At 38.0% G+C, this 22,738-nt stretch overlaps 1 protein-coding gene and 1 pseudogene across 2 annotated transcripts in view; both read right to left on the bottom strand.

Annotated features, from left to right (window-relative positions):
• Positions 1 to 22,738, bottom strand: part of DCBLD2 (discoidin, CUB and LCCL domain containing 2) — a 71,453-nt gene that overhangs the window by 48,005 nt on the left and 710 nt on the right. The gene's annotated exons all lie outside the window — the stretch shown is intronic.
• On the bottom strand, positions 916 to 22,420 carry LOC119257048 (V-type proton ATPase subunit G 1-like; annotated as a pseudogene).

Below are 22,738 nucleotides of genomic sequence, written 5' to 3'. Positions count from 1 at the left end.
AATAAATCCAGCCTTTAAAATTCCTATCAATTATTCAAAGTAAACAAACTAAAAATTTCATTATAAGTATATGATCAGCTTCATTGATTTATCTCTCAGACACCAACAGGAAATCAGACACTACCCAGAGATACATCAGACTCCCCAGAAGGGCTCAGTTTCCCAAGAACATTCTCCACCTTAGGTGCCATTTGCAAGCCCAGGCTGTTACCTGTGCTCTGACCAATCAGTTATTGATTGGAAGTTTCCCCTATTCTTTCATCAGACTTGAGGCGCCAGTCACAAGTCCAGCGCAATACCATGTGCTTCTAATCAACTGGCCACAAATCTGAAGTTTCCACAATTTCCTTGTTCAGGTACAATTAATTTGCTAGAATAGCTCACAGAACTCAGGAAACCCATTATTCACCAGATCACCAATTTATTATAAATAATACTAAAGATTTCAAATCAAAAGACAGAAGAAGAAAAACATAGGGTGAAGTCCCAAACAATGGAGTTTCTGTCCTTGCGGAGCGTGGGATTGAGCAAGGTGGCATATGGAAGTGTTCTGGTTCCCCAACTTGGAAGTTCTCCAAAGCCTGCCCTTCTGAGGTTTACATGAAGGCTTCATTATATAGGCTCAAGTGATTAAATCATTGGCCATAGGCAACTGAACTCAATTTCCAGCCATTTTTCTCCCCCAGAGATCTTCGGAAGTCCAACCCTCTATTACAGGGTTGAACCTCCTGGCAAGTAGTCGCTATAGCCTTGGGTGCTTCCCCAAAAGTCAGTTTGTTAATGTCTCATTAACACAATGAGACATCATTATCATTCAACACTTGGGTAGACTGATGGTTTTGGGAGCTGTGAGATAAAACATGGATGAAGACCAAATACATATAAAAATTATGTTTTAGTCATTGAATGATCAACTGTATATTTTTTTTTTTAAAAACACATGACGAAGAGTCTTTACTTTTAAATGACTGAGTACACCAAGTAATAACATGTAACAAGTTCTTGAATTCTATCTTCTAGTAATTTTGATTAAGAGAAACTAAAAGCAGATAAAACAATTATACTAGTTATTCATTGTTCTAAGCCTTAGCCAGAAAGGACTACGGTAAGGCTTGGTGCTGCTTCACATAGGTTACAAATAACTATTTACTACTTTTTCATAGATAAAGCCCCTGACCTTCAAGAAAGCATTAGGGAAAATAATATTTAATCCCTTTCTTTCTTTAAAAAAAATAACAAAACTTCTTTTTAACTACATCTAAGAAGGAAAAAGTCAGTTTTGATATATATGTTGCTTGAGTTAATAGCATAGGAAAACAGACAATGCCTATCCATTAAATTTCTAAAAAATATGAGGTAAAAAGATGAAATCTTTGGATAAGCTCTAAATCTGTACAAAGAAGCTAGATTTGCTGTTCCTCAAAAAGTGAAGGGACAGACTATATAATATATGGAAATAATTTAATGCCTTTACAGAAGAATATAACTCAAGCCTTGCTAGAGCTTCATATTCCAGGATCTAAAATGGCATCTAAAATGCCAATCCATGGAACAGGCACTTCTTTCTTCTCCCTTATCCATTTATGCGATAGTTTTGATGGATTTCTGGCTTGATATCACAAAGGCCAAAAGGTTATCTAGAACTTCATCCCTGTTTTGCTGGAAGTAGGCCTGGAGGATGGTCATCTTCTCCTGAGTCTCCTTCTCCACTTCAGTGCTGCAAGCTGCCCAGAGCCGCAGCTTCCTTGGCCTTGAATTCCTTCTCCCTCTGCAGGCGATACTGTTCAATCTCGGCCTGAGCTTCTTTGGCCTGCTTCTTTGGCCTGCTCCGGTTCTTTCGTTTGCCAGCCTCGGACACCTTCTTGGCGGCGGCGACTGTGAGGCCAAGGCAAGCGGCCTCTCAACTGTATATTTCTTATTAATCACAACCACAACTGGTATAAGTGGCAGGCACAGAGGCAGTCTGTTTTCCATATACCATTTAACTGAAATGCTTTTTTATTGGAAAAGGCATTCTTTTTTGACAGTATTAAGCAATATTTAATGAAATTTAATTTTACATTCTACTAATATTTGACTTTTTAAAAAATATTTGACTTTTTAGTAGTCTCTCTCCAAAAGCCTGATTTTCCTCTAAAAAATGAGAAAAAAAAAATGTGTTTAATGACTTATTAAAGATTAGGAAAAATGATCTTCATATTCTGGTAGCAGCATTATTTGCTCCAGAAATGACTTCAGCAACTGGATATGCAAATGGGTAATGCAGCATTGCTCGTAAAAATTAAATATTTGCAACCATCACTTTATCATAAAATGTGTTACTAAATACCTAGAAGGAGAAGTGTAATGTTAAATGTTTCTAGCTGCTGCTTAAATCATACCATTTAGCAGCTTTACAGATGGGATGCAATGACTGATAGGAAGATGAATACACATTTTTAAAATCATAGTATATTCTCTTTCAAGATTCATTTATAATCACCTTTCTAAAAAGTTCTTAGGAAAAAAGGCTACATTAGAAATGAAACTGCTGAGTTTTAACCTCAATATGGAAACAGATGACTATAATGAAATTTTCTATTATCCCGATTTATTATTTTTAAGTACAAGGGAGGGCTGATATCATTTACTAGAACACATGAATGCTTTAAAAGTCTATGTATAAGAATTTAACATAGTATCGGAGGACCCTCAAATTACTAAAAGTAGATCTGCCATGTGACTCAGCAATTCCACTCTTAGAAATCTACCCAAAGGACAAAAAAATCATAATTCAAAAGGAAACCTGCACTCCTATGTTAATTGCAACACTATTTACAATAGCTAAGATATAGAAACAACCTAAATGTCCAAAAATAGATGACTGGATAAAGATGTGGCATATATATACAGTGGAATACTACTCAGCAAGCAAAAAAGATAAACTCCTGCCATGCCATGCAGCAACATGGATGGGGCTAAAAGGGATTACACTCAGTGAAATAAGTCAGAAGGAAAAACAAAAATATCAGATGGTTTCACATCTATGAGGTATATAGGGAAACCAAACAAGGTATAGGCAAAGAAAAAAAATATACAGGACCTCCCTGGTGGCGCAAGGGGTTAAGATGCAATCTGTGAAGCTATTCACAGCCACTGCAGCACGAGATCGATCCCCAGCCACGGAGCAACCCACATGGTGCAGCAGACCTCTCCTGACTCGCCTGCTGCTCCCCTCAGCAGTGTACTTCGGTCAATCTGCCTGTTCTGTTCCCCACTCTGTCTCTGGTGAATGCTCTTACTCCCCACACCTCTGGCCTGTACCTCAGTTCTTATATGCATAAATAAATAAATCTTTAAAAAATTAAATACAAAACTAGCAGGAAAACTATAAATCATACAGCAGGAGAGGAGGAGGGAGAGGGATGCAAACAGGGGAGTGAAAAGCACAAGAGACTATGGTGATGGTTCATGGGTGACCTGGTTGGAAGAGTTTTGTGGGGATTACAACTGAGAAGAAAAATCAAACATTATAAAAAAAAAGAACAACAATGTAAAAAATATATATGTGTATACACATATATATTTAAATAAATATACTTAATAAAAATTAAAAAAGCAGTCGTGAGTAATCCCACACTCACAATTAACACACTATTTAGTGCAAATAGTTGAGAAATAATTATTAGCTGAATAAGGAAACTACATAAAGCTATGAAAACCAAATAGCTTGAAAACTAACTCTAATGAAGAAACAGTAACTCTGTACCTAGATTCTAATGACATTACTTCCTAGACTTTGCTCAAAAAGAAATTTTATTCTCAAATCCATACTACTATTGCTTCACAGTCTACTTTTAGGGTCAGTACTAGTAATCTAGGCTCCAAAACTACTATCTCAAATAAAGCTTAGTTTTTACTCAACATTAAACTTCAACTGTCTTCTACACTTGTTATCATAGCCCATACAGGAACCAGGGATAGCAGCTCAAATATATATTAATATAGACAGTGTCATGAAATAAATGTGCAAGTTTCTGTGATACTGACCTGTTGCAAATGCAACTTAGAATGTTACACAACTGAGATTTTAAAAATCCACAAATTTTCTTTTAAACTACCACGAAAATACCGTAAATATCTCTGTTGGAGATCATCTAAATTAAAAACAGGGATATAAAAACCTGTACTATGGAACATGGCGGCGAGGAGACGCTGCGAGTAAGATCTCCCATTAAAAAAAGTGAATAGGGAGGAAAAGCGGCAGGTCCCAGTGAGAACTGGGACACGGAAGATAAACGGGTGACGCCAGCGAACTGCCCGAAGAAGAAACTGGCCATAAAAGAGGACTAGAAGGGAGGGAAGCGCAGAACCCTGCTCCCCTCCCCCGCCCACAGAGGCGGCACTCTCCGACCGGCAGAGAGGAGGAAACAACAAACCAAAACAACCAACAAGAACAAACGACATAGCAAGCGGGACCATGAGTGGAAAGGAACTATTGCAGCCACCACACCCCGTGAACGGGAGCTGAGGCGAACCCTGCAGGATTCGCCGCGGCGGCGAGCGAACGGCTCCGGGCGCCAATAGAGAAGAACAAAGACCCCAGGAGACGCGCACACAGCCCGGGCTGCCGGTAAGCTGGCGCGGGAAAGCGGCTCGCTCGGCGCGCTTGAAAAGCAAGTGCAGACCTGGATCGCGGCTGCCCAGGTCCCCGCGCCTGCGACCTAGGCTTGCGGGGAGACGACCTAGGCTTGCGGGGAGACACGCGGAGGTCCTCACTGACATGAAGGTCCCTCCCTGAGTGAGCAGGAACCAGGCGCCCAGGCACGGGAGCTTGCAAAAGGCGCCCTTCCCGCGCCACTGAACTGGGCTACAGCCCACGTCCTGGAACTGAGGGCTTTGAACTGAGACCCGGGGCACGAAAATTCGGGGCGTGGTTTCTCCACGACGGTGGGGCACAAGGCAGACACAGCACCCCAAAGCTGTTGAGGTGTACCCTACCATTCCCGCTCTGTTCTCTGTCCCACGGGGTGGGGGGAGGCGAAAAACAGCCCCCCAAGGACAATAGGAGAGATCTCTGGCGCCACCTAGCGACCAGGAAAAAAAAGTCACTAACACCCTATAAAACAGGACATTTCTTAAGACTGCTTGAAAAGGGCAGAAGGTTTCTGGAGGACCCAGTGGCCAGCCGGGAAGTTATTCCACGCCAGGCCCCTTCCGACCAGCAGTCTGAGCCCACAGAGGGAGCAGGCACCCACGTCCGGGGCAGACCGGGTGCGCAGAAGAGTGTGCCTGAAACCGGAGGCGCAGGGACTGCATCCCGCTTCGCCATTTGAGAACAGGGACATTTCTTCAGTAAAAACTGCCTAAAACCAGCAGAAAGCTCCCCCAGAAGACAGAGATGGCTCCTGGAAGAGCCAGAGGGGAGCGGAGAAGTTCACCCAAGACGTCAGTCAGTCCGAGCAACACAGTGTCCCAACGCATACGACAAATTAGAAAACAGATAGTAGGGAGTAGAAGAACCACACGCAACCTAAAAACTCCTCAGGAAAGAAGCACACCACAAAAAGAAAACCACTCCCCAGATTGCAACGACAGCAACTTGGAAGAACTTCTGAGCCTTCCAGAAAGAGAATTTAAAATTGCCATGATTAAAAAAGTGATAGATCAGAAGAAGGAAATTGAGTCCCTAAAGAGGGAAGTAAGAGAAATGCAGGAGATCAAAGAATTAATGGAGGAACTAAAGAACTCTGGGAAAAGCAATGAAAGCAGAATAGATGAAATGGAAGAACGAATAAGTAATCTTGAAGACACAGAAATAAAAAGAACCAAAACAGAAAAGGAAAGAGAAGTACGAAGGAAAAAGAATGAAGAAAGACTTCGGGAACTATCTGACTCCATGAGGAAAGGAAATATAAGAGTTATAGGAATTCCAGAAGGAGAGGAGAGAGATGTAGGAACAGAGAAAATATTCATGGATATAATTGAAGAGAACTTCCCAAATGAGAAGGAGCTGAAAATTGATATACCAGAAGCAAGAAGAACACCAAACTTCCACGACGAAAGGAAAAACACAGCAAGACACATAATAGTAAAGCTCCCAAGAATCCAGGACAAGGAAAAAATAATGAAGCTGACAAGAGGGAAGAAACAGATAACATTCAAAGGAAAACCAATCAGGCTGACATCAGACTTCTCTGAAGAAACATTACGGGCAAGGAGAGAGTGGAGGGACATAGTCAACAGACTCCAAGAAAACAGATGCCAACCAAGAATACTCTATCCCGCAAAGCTCTCTTTCCTCCATGAAGAAAGAATATGGACCATCCCAGACAAAGAGAAACTCCGGAATTTCATTGCGACTAAACCCCCACTCCAAAAAATACTACAAGGAATCCTAAAGCCAGAACCTCAGAGGGACGAATAACAACGAAAGAAGACCAAAAAAAAAAAAGTTATTAAAAGAATAAATAAATAAAATCAAAGGAAAGACAAACATAATGGCAAATACAGATGCTAACATATCAATATTAACTCTAAATGTAAATGGACTAAACTCTTCAATAAAAAGACACAGAGTTGCAGCCTGGATTAAGAAACAAAACCCAACCTTTTGCTGTCTCCAGGAAACACATTTAGCTACAAAAGATAAAAATAGGCTCAAAGTCAAAGGATGGAAAACAATCCTACAAGCAAATGGGCCAAAAAAGAAAGCAGGAACAGCTATACTTATATCAGATAAAACAGACTTCAAACTCAAAAAAATAAAAAGAGACCCCAATGGTCACTACATTATGATTAAGGGGACAATACTTCAAGAAGAAATAACACTCATTAACATATACTCACCAAACGAAAGAGCACCAAAATATATCAGACAACTGTTGTCCTCTCTGAAAACAGACATCAGAGAAAACACATATGTAGTGGGAGACTTCAACACACCACTATCAACAATGGATAGATCAACAAGACAAAAAATAAGTAAAGAAACTAAAGCTCTAAATAAGGACCTAGAGCATTTGGGCTTAACAGACATCTATAGAACACTAAACCCAAAAAAAACGGAGTACACATTTTTCTCAAGCGCACACGGATCATTCTCCAGGATCGATCACATACTGGGGCACAAGACAAACATCAACAGATACACCAAGATTGAAATCATACCAACCATCTTTTCTGACCACGAAGGCATCAAACTAGAAATAAATCATAAAAAGAAGGCAAGGAACTATCCTACCTCATGGAGATTAAAAGCCACATTACTGGAAGACCACTGGACTAACGAGGAGATCAAAGAAGAAATTAAAAAATTCTTTGAATTGAATGACAAGGAGGACACCAATATCCTAAATGTATGGGATGCAGCAAAAGCAGTAATAAGAGGAAAATATATAGCAATAGAAGCTCACATCAAGAAACAAGAAAGAACTCAAAGAAACAACCTAATCTCGAAGCTCAAAGATCTAGAAAAAGAACAACAAAAAAACCCCAGAACCAGTAGAAGAAAAGAAATAATAAAAACCAAAGCAGAAATAAATGAAATTGAAACTAAAAAAACAATCCAAAAGATCAATGAAACCAAGAGCTGGTTCTTTGAAAAAATAAATAAAATAGACAAACCCCTAGCCAGGCTCACAAAGGAAAAAAGGGAGAAAGCACAAATACACAGAATCATAAATGAAAGAGGAGAAATCACAACGGACACAGCAGAAATCAAAAGAATAATCAGTAACTACTATGAACAGTTATATGGAAACAAGTTCAACAATCTAGAGGAGATGGACAAATTCCTACAACTCTACAATCACCCAAAGCTAGATAAAGAAGAAATAGAACACCTAAACAGACCAATTACAAGCAGCGAAATTGAAATGGTAATTAAAAACCTCCCCAAAAACAAAAGCCCAGGACCTGATGGATTTACAAATGAATTCTACCAAACATTCAGAGACGAATTAGTGCCTATCCTTCACAAACTCTTCCAAAAAATTGAGAAGGAAGGGACAATACCAAACACGTTCTATGAAGCCAATATTACACTAATACCAAAACCGAATAAGGACAACACAAAAAAGGAAAACTATAGGCCAATCTCCCTAATGAACACTGATGCAAAAATCCTCAATAAAATTTTAGCTATCAGAATCCAACAATGTATCCATAAGATAATTCACCACGACCAAGTTGGATTCATTCCAGGGGCACAAGGATGGTTTAACATCCGAAAATCAATCAACGTTATCCAACACATCAACAAAAAGAAATATAAAAACCATATGATAATATCAATAGATGCTGAGAAAGCTTTCGACAAAGTGCAACACCCATTCATGATAAAAGCCCTTGAAATTCTTGGGATACAAGGAACATACCTCAACATCATAAAGGCCATCTATGACAAGCCAACAGCCAGTATCATTCTCAATGGTGAAAAGCTGAAAGCAATTCCATTAAGATCTGGAACAAGACAAGGATGTCCACTCTCACCACTGCTTTTCAATATAATACTGGAAGTCCTAGCCAGAGCAATAAGACAAGAGAAAGACATCCAAGGAATCCAAATAGGAAAAGAAGAAGTCAAACTATCACTATTTGCAGATGATATGATAATATACATAGAGAACCCCAAAATCTCCACAGAAAAACTAATTCAACTCATCAATCAATTCAGTAAAGTGGCAGGATACAAAATCAACACGCAAAAGTCAGTAGCCTTCCTATACACAAACAATAAATCTGAAGAAGAAGAAATCAAAAAAAACACCCCTTTTATTATCGAAACAAAAAAAATCAAATATTTGGGAATAAATCTAACAAAAGAGGTAAAGGACCTATACAAAGAAAACTATAAAACACTGTTAAAAGAAATAGAAGAAGACACAAAGAAATGGAAAGACATCCCCTGCTCATGGATTGGAAGAATAAACATTATTAAAATGGCCATCCTACCAAAAGCAATATACAGATTCAATGCTATTCCAATCAAAATCTCAATGGCATTCTTCAAAGAAATAGAACAATTATTGATGAAATTCATATGGAATCACCAAAAACCCCGAATAGCCAAAGCTCTACTGAAAAAAAAAGAAGGAAATGGAGGCATCACACTCCCAGACTTCAAACTATACTACAAAGCCATAATCATCAAAACTGCATGGTATTGGAACAAGAACAGACATACAGACCAATGGAATCGAATAGAAAATCCAGAAATAAACCCACAGATTTATGGTCAACTAATCTTTGACAAAGGAGCAAAGACTATGCATTGGAGCAAAGAAAGTTTGTTCAATAAATGGTGCTGGGAAAACTGGGTCGCTACATGCAAAAGAATGAAGCTTGACCACTACCTCACACCATACACAAAAATCAACTCAAAATGGATTAAAGAACTAGACATAAGACCTGAAACCATAAAATACATAGAAGGAAATATAGGCGAAACACTACGGGATTTGCATATCAAAGACATCTTTACAGACACATCACCCAAAGCAGTGATAGTGAAGAGAAAGATAAACAGCTGGGACTACATCAAATTAAAGAGCTTCTGCACAGCAAAAGAGACAATAACAAAAACAAAGAGAAACCCCACCAACTGGGAGAACATTTTTGCACCCAACACTAATGATAAAGGACTGATCACAAAAATCTGCAAAGAGCTGATGAGACTCAGCAACAACAAAGAAAATAATCCAGTCAAAAAATGGGCAGAAGAGCTAAAAAGAAACTTCTCTGAAGAGGAAATGCAAATGGCCAACAGACATATGAAAAAATGTTCAACATCACTTGTCATCAGGGAAATGCAAATTAAAACTACCATGAGATACCATCTCACACCAGTGAGAATGGCACATATTAAAAAAACTAGCAACAACAAATGTTGGCAAGGATGTGGAGAAAAAGGAACTCTTGTGCACTGTTGGTGGGAGTGCAAACTGGTCCAACCACTATGGAGAGCTGTGTGGAGATTTCTGGACCTACTAAACATAGAGCTTCCATATGATCCAGCAATTCCACTCCTAGGTATTTACCCAAAGGACACAGAAACATCAATTCCAAAGAGCACCTGCACTCCTATGTTTATAGCAGCACTGTTTACAATAGCTAAGCTTTGGAAACAGCCCAAATGCCCAAAAATAGATGACTGGATCAAGAAGATGTGGTACATATATACCATGGAATATTACTCAGCATTCAAAAAAGATAAACACATGCAATTTGCAGCAACATGGATGGCACTGGAAGGGATCATGCTCAGCGAAATAAGCCAAAAAGAAAAAGAAAAATACCGGATGGTCTCACTCATAGCAGGAATCTAGAAAACTTAAATAAGGGACCAGGAAAATCAATATAAGAAAGTGAAAATCAAAATCAACAAAAAACTATGAACCAGAGACACTTTTTGGGGGGTGGGGGGCGGGAGGGGAAGGATTGGGGTCAGAATGGGGCGCTTGCAATTGTATGGGGGAATATAAAAATAAAATTTAATATTTAAAAAAAAAAAATAAAAAAAAATAAAAACCTGTACTATGAACATAAATGAATTGTAATATAATTAACTTTTGAATGTTTTCCTTAGAGAAAAAAGCAACTATCCCAACACAGAGAGACAGTAGTCTCAAGTATTATCTTCCTATTGAAAAGATGAAAATGATTTCTGGAAGTTTTCAAGCTTTAATAATAGCCACTGAACAAATGCAGTAACAAAACATAAGTGTAATTTCTTCCTGAACAGAAACTAAGATTTTTAAGTGATGGAACTGTTGATGAATTCAGAAAGCCAAGAATTTCCTATTAACAATTGAATTCATAACTTAGCAATGGCAAATTGTCATATTTAATGTATTCCCCATATGCTAATATTTTGCTCATAAGGTTGTCATTTTAAAATAACTTTTGCAAAGAGAATACAAGCACTGTGTCTGGAGTAATTTTTAGACATTTTTGTTGTCATTTTATGTTTGATTCTGAATACACAGAATGTTTCTTGCCCTTTCTTCCATAAAGTGTAATTTCTACACAAATTAACAAAATAAATACTAACTGATGAAAACCAGGGCTTTTACAAGCATGCTGATGAAGAAAATAATTAAAATGGAGCTGTCTTTTCTCAATATCTTGTGTAGGGGGATGGCATGAACAGTCCACAAGTAACGTGCCAAGAATGTTCTAAAATATGTGATAGAGTTCAGAGCTTCCTTCTCTTGCAAACAAGATGGTATGTACCAGAAACCAAAGCTAAAAGAAAGTCTCCAATCTACTGCAATGAATTAAGTTTGAATGTTTCATATTTCAAAGATTATTGGAAAAGTTTAACCTGACAAGATAAATTACTTGGCTGGCTGGTCAACACCTAATGCTATGAAGTATGTTTAGAATAATCATTCAAAAGGGAAGACAGGGCTTATACATATTCACTGACAGCAGTTTTCAAATGATTTGCTCTGTTACTCCAAAGTAAACACATTTCACATTGTGATTCTATACACCCTTGCATATATATTCCAGACTCACCTGTACTGTGAAACAGTCTAATAAATATCAAGTCATAATGCTGAATTCTCAAATCAAGGACCTTGTCCTCACTTTTATTCCCACATTAATAAAATTCCTTTATTTTTACAGTTATTAAAAGCAAGGCCTAGCCTATCAAGATACTTAAAATATGACAAAATATTTAAAAGCAAAACTAAAATTTAGAACACATTGTTTATTAACAAATCACCTAATTCACACTGAGCAGCACAGAGGACATAGATGGATGTAGATAAAGACGTAGATGGTTTTACCTCACATCCGGCCATGTGTGGAGCATTTTTGGTTGTTCCAACAGGAGGGAGTGGGGTACTACTGGCATCGAGTGGGGAGAGGTCAGGAATGCTGCTAAAACATGACACAACTCACCAGCCAACTCTCCAGAATGAAGACTGATCAATCCCAAAAGTCAGTAGCACCCAGGTCAACAAGCGCTCACTGGGAGCAAAGGCTAGGACTTCTCTGATGTAGTTCTGGGTCAGGTCTTGACTATTTCATTTGGAACAAAAGGTAATGCTGTTTTATTCATTAAGGGTACTATTTGGGGAATAGTTTAACCCGAAAGGTCAGAGTTGCATACAAAAGATCCTTTTTATTAGTCTACAGACCTCACATAATTTTTCTGGGTCTGGAACTTTTAACATGGGAGAGTAAAAGAGTGCTGATAAACTCAGGAATAACACTTCCCCCAAGTTTTTGTTTAGCTTCATACACTGGAAAGGATAATGATCAATGACCACCTATTACTCATTTTCACAAGGCAAAATTGACAAGGACAGTGTGCTCTGGAAAAAATACTCAAAGTGGACATCATAGGACCAATCCCTTTACTCCCATCAACGATTCCAACGTTCCCAACCCGATCATCACGACCATCACTATCAACCTTTCTCTCCTTTTCCCCTAGACGGCATCCACCAGATTATATTATAACTGACCACAAGATAGAAGCCTGTTAATGTAATTTTTGCACTTTAATTTTATTTCACTGGAGAAAAAGCACTGGAATTTGATCTTACTACTCCTGCATCTGGCTGCAGATTTATCAAGGGGATTGCTCCCAGAACTTATGTTCACTTCCTCTGAGAGTATAAGGTCATTATGTGTCAAGCCAGATACAAATTTTGATACTGTTCCAGGAAAATAACTATTTTTTTTTTACTACTTATCTCTAGGGAATATAGAAAGACCATTAAACATTAAATAACAATGAATTGATACAACAAAGAACACATGCTTATTTTAGGCTGCTCAAAATTTCAAATCAAATGTTTTATTGGACAAAGATGTGCGTCTGATGTTGACTACATGTAACCCTTCAACCACCCACGTTTTAGTCACATTACTAATAAAAATTATCTTAATTATTGAATTTTACTAATACGAACATTCCTAAAAATACTTTATCAGAAGGCAACACAAATGCAGGAAGTTTGCATAAATATGCTAAAAATGTAGACCACTGAAAACTTTTACTACAATTATCAACAGGGAAAGGTTGATATCTTATACCTTACCAGTGTGCTCTCAAGGATTTTCTTATCACTGAACTGGTAGATCGGACTAAGTCTAAATAAGTGTTGCTTTTGTCACATCTTATAATACACCTTTGCGATCTTACAATACACTGAAAATAGGCATGAAGTGGTTAAGAGTATAAAAGTCCTTCTTTCATTTGGCTACAATGAAGATTTTTTTAGTAAATTATCTAGCATTGTGAATATTTAGACCAGAATTGATATCAGTCCTACTACTGTAATATTTTTTAAGTTGTATCATTACAAATCCCAGACAATTCAAATTACTACTTTAATTTCACTTTTTTTTTCCTCTACTGAGAAAAATGGATATGCACTCAATAGCCTAAAGAGGGCCACTATGGCATTTTATAGGAAAGTAACTCCCAGCTTCATTCTTTTTAAAATCCAAACTCATCTCTGCATGTATGGTAATTTACAAAACTGAATTACGTAAAGGACTGTGAGATATAGCCATCCTCATCACCCTGCACCAAGCACACACTACACAGAACACAGCAGTAAAGCAAATGGGCTGTCATCATACAGTGAATTCAGGCGACCTATCCACACTCACTCTCACCTTGACCTTATTGCTGCTAAACCTGTTTTTTAACATGGGGACACTAACAACTCAAATCACAAGGGTTAAGAATGAAGTAAGGTGGTGTACAAAGACACCTTATATGAGGGACCTAACAGATAATGACGTGCTCAAAGGTTCAGCCTTCTATTTATCATCACGTTACACCAGACTTTTGCCAATCATACGGTGATTCAGTGTATCTGGCTATAACCTAGCTAAAAATAACAGAATAAATTTACAGCAGCTGTAAAGTTTCAAGTATAGAGTCTTGTGAAAGGAAAAAAAGTGCATGAGAACATAATTCTCCCCAATGACCTCGACTCCACTTCAGTAACTCACTCTGGAGACAACCACCTGGACTTTGTTTATGCCACTATTGGAGACTACTCCCACTTCTGAAATCCCAAAAACTTTTCTGGTCAGTCTCCTGACCTTTCAGTTCTTACACCCACTGCATACTTTGTGTGAACTTGACTTCTCACTTTTCTTGCCATCTATTAATCTTGTCCTGGCTTCATTTCTTTTCCTATTCTGCCGGGACCTGCTGTGCAATGTGTTTAGTACTCTTCCCGGTACCTTCCCTTCCTAGCCACTGTGTCCTTGAGTATTTGACTGGCAAATGCTTTATCCTAGATCAAAAGACCTTTCTTTACCAAGGAGATGAGCACTACTGAAGAATTAAACCACAAAATCCAGGGAGTGGGAGGGAAGGTGACATTTAGAGTAATGGGTTCCAATCTCACACGCGCATTCAAAGACATTCAGCATTACTCTGTGGTTGTCAAATTTTAGTCTATATTAGAATCGCTAAGAGCTAATTACATGAAAGATTCTGATGTTCTATCTCCATATATCTTTTTGTTTTTAATTTAAATTTTATTTTTATGTTCCCCACACAATTACAACCCCCTTATTTTGACCCCAAGCCCTCCCTTCCCCGCCCCCCACAGAGTGTCTCTTGTTCATAGTTATTTGTTGATTTTGATATTTTCTTTCTTATAGTTATCCTTTTTCCTGGTCCCTTATTTAAGTTTTCTAGATTCCTGCTATGAGTGAGACCATCCGGTATTTTTCTTCTTCTTTCTGGCTTATTTCGCTGAGCATGATCCCTTCCAGCTCCATCCATGTTGCTGCAAATTGCATGTGTTTATCTTTTTTGAATGCTGAGTAATATTCCATGGTGTATATGTACCACATCTTCTTGATCCACTCATCTATTTTTGGGCATTTGGGTTGTTTCCAAATCTTAGCTATTGTAAATAGTGCTGCTATAAACTCTATCTCCATATATCTTAACAAGTATATCGGAAAAAATTATCTAAAACTTCAGTTTTTTTTTTTTTAAATAGGGTGAGAAGCACATCCTTTATTTATTTATTTTTTTTTTAAATATTAGATTTTTTTTTTTTTTTTTTATAGAGGCATGTTTATTTATTTATTTATTTATTTGTTTGTTTGTTCGTTTATACATGCACTGGGTACAGTCAGAAGCACGGGAGGGTGAGAGAATTCACCAGAGCCAGAGCAGGGAGCAGAGCAGGCAGAAGGACCGAAGTACACTGCTGAGGGGAGCAGCGGGCGGCAGGAGAGGTCTGCGCGCCATGTGGGACCCTCCTCTGGTGGCCGGGGAGCAGCCGGGGATCGAACCGGCGCGGCAGAGGCCGCGGGCAGCTTTGCAACCCAGCGCTCAACCGCTGCGCCACCGGGGAAGCCCGAGAAGCACATCCTTTAAATGTCCCAGAGGTTAAAAGCCACCCAAGGATTATAGGGCAAAATAACTAGTTGGACTAATTTGAAACTTGCACTCCCATGTTCACAATAGCACTATTTACAATAGCCAAAATATGAAAACTGAAATGCCCCCTAATGAAAGAGTGGATCAAGAAGATGTGATATTTATACACAATGGAATACTATTTATCGGATTAAAAACACAATCTCAAGCAATGTGTGCCAAGCTGTTGGAGCTGGGATTATGCTAAGCGAGGTAAGTCAGAAGTAGCAAAATAAATACCAGTTGATGTCACCTATAGAGAAACTAATCAAAGGAAGAGATAAAGCCAAACTTAAAAAACTAACCCTGGAAAATTTATTACACACCTGAGGAATCCAGGGGGTGGGGGAGCGGAATGGAGGGACAGCAGGGTAAGGAGGAGCACAATGGACTAAGGTGGTGGACACAGGTGCTTGGGTGGTGGGGGCACCATGGTAACAGCACTTAAAGGGGGGGACTATACTCCCAAAGTTATAAAAAAATGATATAAACCTCGATTAAAAAAAACTGTTGGACTTTTATTTATCGTTGATGAAAGTCCCAAGTTGTGGTTACTTGGAGACTGCTGTCTGGTAGAAATGCACATAATTTCTGTGTAGTTGAAAAGTAATGCCTGCTCACTGTTATCCAATTTTAGCCATTTAACCTAGAGATAAGAGCAATACACAGCTAGCTTCTCAAATACTTATTTTTGCCAAATACTCTTTAGATAGGTTTAACAACTTACTAGTGCCTCATAATGAATGAGTTGAATAAAATATTTGACATTTGTTCATTTTATATTTGTATAACAGCTACAATTTTGCCTTTAAAAAAAATTTTTACTCTGTAGGGTAGCTCTTCAGTGGGGCCTAGGATGTACTCTTTAACGAAATCTTAAAACACTGACAATAACACCAATAACAAAAGAAAACCACAAAAATTTCTTTCCAGCGACCCCAGACATCTGCTATCTTCTTCCTTCCTTTTTCTTTATTATACAGAAATTTCTTCAGTTCTGTATTCTTGATGTCATATCTTTGCCTCTCACTCTAGTTTCAGTGTATTGCAATTCAGCTTCCAGACTATTGTGGGTTGGGTTGTCTCTCCCAAAAAAGTTGTGGTCAAGCCTTAATTTCTTCTGGCACCTGTGAATGTAACTTTATTTAGAAACAAAGTCTCTACAGGTATAATCAAGTTAAGATGTAGCCATGCAGATTTAGGCAGACTAAGCCAGTAACTGATGTCCCTGTAAGAGGAGGAAAATGTGGACACACCACAAAGGCAGAGAATGCAGTCATGCAGAGCAGCATAGAAGATAGCAACTAGGGGAAGCCAGGAAGAGACAAGAAACGCTCCTCCTCCATAGTCTTGAGAGAACATGGCTATGCCAATAACCTAATTTCAGAATTCCAGCCTCTAGAACTTTAAGACAATAAATATTTATTGTTTAAGCCATCTCAATTTGTGATGCTATAGGAAACACAGACTTACCTGTCCAAAGAAACTATTCACTACAGCACTGAGTTTCTGAGCAACCAAAAAAAAAAAAAACAATGGACACTGTCAAAAAAAGGATGGATACTTATTCTTCCTTATTATTTTGACCTTTCTACAAAGAGTACCTGGCATTGCTGACCCTTTTTTCCCTCCCATCTTCCCCACTTCTTCCCTCTTTCTTAAAACTCTCCTGACCCATGTAAGTTCTTCTTTTAACTCTAATGACAACTTTTCTAACATCTTAGCTGACTTATCTTCTTACTACTGACTCTGCTATTCTTGAGAGTTCTTTCACCACTCTGTGTATTCTACCTCACCTACTTGCATACTTCAGGCATCAAGGAAATGCAAAAAGTTCCAATTTGCAACCTTTCTCCTAGTTCTCAAAGCTGTCAATTTTATATTAAGCATTTCTGCACAGAAGTCCCACAGCATCTCACACTCAACATGTCCCAAGCATTCCATGAACATCTTCTACCAGTTAAGGCATGGTACAAGGTACTAGGGGACAATAAAAATGACAAAGTATTTGATTGGTAAATGCTTTATCCTAGATCAAAAGACCTTTCTTTCCCAAGGAGATGAGCACTACTGAACATACCTAAAAATACTTGTCTTTGCACAGCTCACAATACAGTAAATTAAGACAGTCATAGAAAGTAATTTCAGGATGACAAGTACCACTGGGAAGTAATGGACACTTAATGGTGTACATGGGTTTAGAATACAGCTGACTAAGCAGAGATCCTATTGGATGAGGGAGGTGGGGGCAGGAAGGATTCCAGAAAAGAAAAAAATACCAGCCATTTAATTTGACTCTGTGCTCTCTCAAACTTAAATGTTCTTTAAGTTTTATACTTTTTATTTCCTGAATGCCTGAATTTAGTCCCTCTGAACAAGTGCAGGACCTTGCAATGGCAACCCAACAGGTTCCCCCTTGCGTTCTTTCTCCCTTTAGTTCCACTGTCCATGAGTGCCAGTGTTTCCCTTAAACACCAATTGGGTCATGGAAGTTTTTTATTTGAATCCTTCAACAGTTTTCCACTGATGATACAATAAAAGTGAAACTTTTCAGGAAGGATAAAAAGTCCACTAAAATCTGGACCCTGATTCCCCCTCAGATCTCATCTCCTACCTTTTCCCACTTCTTTGTTCCAGCCCTAGAACTATGGGTGACTCCCTACATGTGCCTACATCCCACTGCATGTTATTCTACTCTGCCATGAAGAATGTCCTTCTTCCTCATATTCATGTAGCAGAGACTCAATGTTACTGCCTTTGTGAAAACCTTCTGAAAGCTCTGGTCTTTCCCTCCATTTCTATAATTAAAATCTCTTTACTGTACTTAATATGCTTAATTATGCATATTTACACCAGTTGACCATACCAAGCTACAAAACTGTTTGTCATGCACTGCATTCTATTTCCCTTTGTAGTCACAGATATAAACAGGGCATGTTAGATTCTTAACACATGCTAATGATTTAAAAAAACAATAAACCCAACAAGCCAGAGGTAGGTAGGTAACTTGGTGATATAATATAAAGTACATAGACTCCGGAGTCAGACAGACTTGGACTTAAGTGCTAGCTATGCTAACTTCTGAGGTGCTGGGCACTTAACCTCTATACCCTCACCTGTACATGGAGATAATAAGGTGCAGTTGCATCCTGTTTTTCCCTTGGTTTAGTTCTTAACTAAGATGACACAAGTTATCAGAGAATCCCAATACTCTTCCTTCCTGATTTAAATGGATTTGGATTTCTGTTCACCACAGGGCCCTAAGGCCCTCCGACCTCTATCCATGCAAGACAGGGTATGCCTCAAATCCAGATGCACGGTGTTAGCTTCTAGGGCCAAAGGGTAACAGGAAATAAGGACAAGCCAGGAGGAAAGAGAGAAACCATGAACTTAAAAATGATCTGAAGGTGGAGATCAAAGAAAGCTGAAACATATCAATAGGTAGAAGTGGGAGAGACAAAGCAGTGGTCAAAGGGAAGGGACAAAACCAGGATTAAGTTCTGGGTACGTTTGGCCAGGTAAGGACATATCGTGGGAATAATTATACCTTGCTATCACATTCCTCTACTGCATGGCTTTAATCTTTTCACTGAGCTAGGGAGAGAACTTCCCTAGATAATAAATGGGCAGGGATAAGGGGCAGAAGGAAGAAGCAGCACTGTGTCTCAGTAGACAGTTGAAGATTTTCAACTGCAGAGTAGGGAAAAGAGAATCAAAATTTTTATTCACACACTGATGCACTCATCAGTAAACTGAAAATTTACCAATTATCCACACAGATTTGATCCCAGCCTTCACATAGACGAGCTATAGATTTGAAAACATTTAAGAGTAGTAAGTGGCTTTCAAAAATAGGCGTGCTAGTATTTAAATCCTGGTATGTCTGACTCCAAAGTCTACGTAATTTCAAAGTGTACCAAAGTAAAAACAGCAAAGATACATAAAACTCATGTATTTCAGAGTAAATAAAAACCAAACCAAACTAAAACCTGACCATTTAAATGAGTCTCCACCGAGCAGAAGCTTGACTGCCAAAGTTAAGAAAGGAAATCATCATTTAATATTTGCTATGTGCCAGATGCTAAGAAAATGTACAGCACAGATGTATGTAGTCTGCTTTTTAGAAAGGTTGTCATTGAGAAAAAGCAGAGATACCCAGTACCTGGGAAAGCAAACGGTTGAAAATGTATAAAAGCTAGTGGTACTTTGAGCAAGTTTCCAGTTACAGAGTAAGAAGCACAGCAGAAATCTGAATTATACTGAAGCACAATTCACATCCCCTGATGAAGCAGTAGTCTGGACAAGGTAGAAGAGATGCTTCGGAAGGCGGAAAGGTCAGACAGCAGGCAAAAATCACACCTGCAGGGATGAGCAGAGCAGGAGCTCAGTTCTACAGATCAGCTCTACTAAAGCAGGAGAATCAAAGTGCTATTGTTGAGCAGGAATCTCCATTTGAGACTTGTTTAAAAGTCCTCTTCTGCATTGGTATTTTACATTCAAATTAATATTCTCCAACAAGCCTTCCACAATACAAATAAAGAAACTGAATTCCTGAGCTGAGGTGACACAAATTCACTCAGAGTAGACTCTCTACTCCCTATTAAATAAATTTATTCAGTAGCAAATATACAATCAGCTTTGGTTTTGGCAATTTAAGTTTTTCTGAAAGACATACTTTACAGAAAAAGCTGCTTTCAATTTGAAGATAAACTTAGTATCAACTTACAACTCAAAAATATACAAATATAAGCTCTATCTAAAATACCATCACAGTAAATGTGAACAGAATCTATTCAGAAGTATATTAATGAAATAAAGTTGGTTAACATGCATCTGTTATGAAAAGTCAACAAGTTTTCAGACCAATGATAAATTTTATTCTGGGCCAAATAAAAAGATAAATTACTCTGTCAGCAAAAAATCTGCTGAGGAATGGCTATGTGTGCATTAACTACAGGAGAATGAGGGTAGTGTCTTCTGTGATTTCAAAATGATGTCTGAAAGAGTAAAAAAAATAAAGCTCAAAGTACAGTTCTTTAAATGCATTTCTACACAGGCTGGCTGAGGTGGAAAAAAAATCTATATATCAAAGCATTTTTTTCCACAGGTTATTTTTTAATCTGATTATCTGAAAATTGCAGAAAGTTTGGAAAAGCATAAAGAAATTACCCACAATTCTACCAGCAAGAGACAACTCTTATCATTTTATTTCATTCCAGATTTTTCCCTAAGACCTCTTACAGAGTGAAAACTCCAGCTTGTAACTTATCAATACGTATATTCTCACTATTAAAAATTTTACAGGCATTTTAAAGCATTGCTTCCCATTTCGAAACTAGCTCTCATTTCAAATTATCAGAGGGAATATCAGAGGACCCTGAAGCACATCTGTTCAACTAATAACACTGGTTCAAAATCAATGCTACCACAGACTGCATCAGGGCCCTTTGGGTAAGAAATATAAATTTTAAAAATTAGGGAGTTCAAATTCCACCTCACTTCTGAGTTTTCAGATGAAATATAACCTAACCAGTTGTTGCATTACGAACTCAGTGAACAATGATCAACAATATAAGCCAATTATACCACAAAAAAAGGAACAAATGAAAAATATTAGAAAGATTTTTAAAAAAGAATCATTTATATCTATGATTTCCCTTTGCATAATTCCTGTGTTTGACATTTCATTTTCATTAAGTTATGAGAAAACTACGTATTCTCTTATCACCAATGTAGAAACTGCAGTACCAAATTAAATGACTTACCAACACTTACCCAATCAACTGAAAAGAACTAGAAGTCAAGTCTTTTAATAGCAGCACTATTTCTATTTTTGTTAAACAATACTGTTTACATAAAATGATATGAAAGAGAAATGTATTTGTTAAATTGCTGATAAAAATGGAAATAAACCTTAGAAACAAATGAGGTAACATTACATGCTTAATTAGATGGAGCTTGAGAAATTCTAGAAAGGAAATCATCTAATTTGAAAGGAAGATATGTAACTGATTCTTTACTATTTCAAGACTATTTTTAAGCATTATATATACTATTTGTGGATTTAGAAAGAAGTAAAGCATATACAGCTTATGTAGCTATCTCCTTTCTGTGTCAAGGTACTTATTGTGTCAGCATCCTTGCTTGGAAATGAGATAATACCTATCTCAGATGGTTGTGTTGACGTTGAGTAAAATCTACATAAATCACCTACTTCTGCCATAAAGTGAGTTCTAATAAATGTTAGCCGTATCTATTATCCTGTGTGTGTGTATATCTATATCTATATATATCTATCTATATATATATATTTTTTTTTGGTGGTGGTGTTTTTTTCTACCAGGGGGGAAATACAAATACAGGCTTTCATACTTGGAGTAAAGCACTTAATATTCTAATTGATTAAAAGCATATGTTTCAGAACTCATTTAGGATAATCAAACAAAAATCTAAACACTGGGCATCTAAAATTTAAATTACACTGTATGGAAATGTGCCTATATATAAAAAGGTCAGTTTACCAAACAGATTTTTCCTTAGATTCTATTTCTACAGGTGGGTCAAGGTTTCAGCATCTTCATAATGACAGGCTATGGCCATGATTTCACTTAACTGAAAACCACAAAACAGCAATTAGTTGGATTTAAATGTGGAGATCAATTTTTTAACAAAGAAAACCTCCCCAGCAATACATAACACTCCAAATCCTTATCCTTCCCACTGCAATAAAATGGGAAATGCAATGGAAAAAATGTGTTCAATAACAGATGCCAAACTGATTCAAAACTTGCGGCTCAATGCCTGCAAAGACTACTAAACAAGGAGAAAAACATCAGCCCTGCATTCTCTTTCCATTAATGATGATTATTCAATAAACAGTTCTGTTCGTTTCTGGAACAGGTTTCCAAGGACTGTAGGTGGAAAAAAAAAGTTTGGTCACTTTTTGGAAGGGCTTACCCTTCTAACGCGAAACGCGTTAAAACTTAGCACCTCGCCTTGGGTCTGACCCAACCAAGACATCCCCCTGAATAGCAGGCTGGATTTCCGGAGAAGTTCTTAATACAAGACTCGAAGATAACCAGAATGAATTACACCGGCTTCCACAAAGCACAGTAATTAACACTCCCCGCCTTTAATAGGTTTCAGATGCTCTTTCCTTGCTTTGCTTCTGTCCATCTGCCCATTTAACAGCTGAACTTTAGGATCACATCTCCAAAACTTTTTCCTGCCACAGATTTCCCCCCAGAAGAATCCAATACCAAAAAGGAGGTCTTCTTAGCGTCTCCCTTCTCTCTTCTCAGAAAAATAAATGGCCTTACCCAAAAGTAAAGCCGCGCC

The sequence above is a fragment of the Talpa occidentalis genome, unplaced genomic scaffold (assembly GCF_014898055.3).
Source record: "Talpa occidentalis isolate TD23 unplaced genomic scaffold, MPIMG_talOcc4v2.1 talOcc4.4, whole genome shotgun sequence".
NCBI lineage: Eukaryota > Metazoa > Chordata > Mammalia > Eulipotyphla > Talpidae > Talpa > Talpa occidentalis.
Note: the sequence above shows the minus strand (reverse complement) of the source record. Positions and strands in the feature narration are given on the sequence as shown.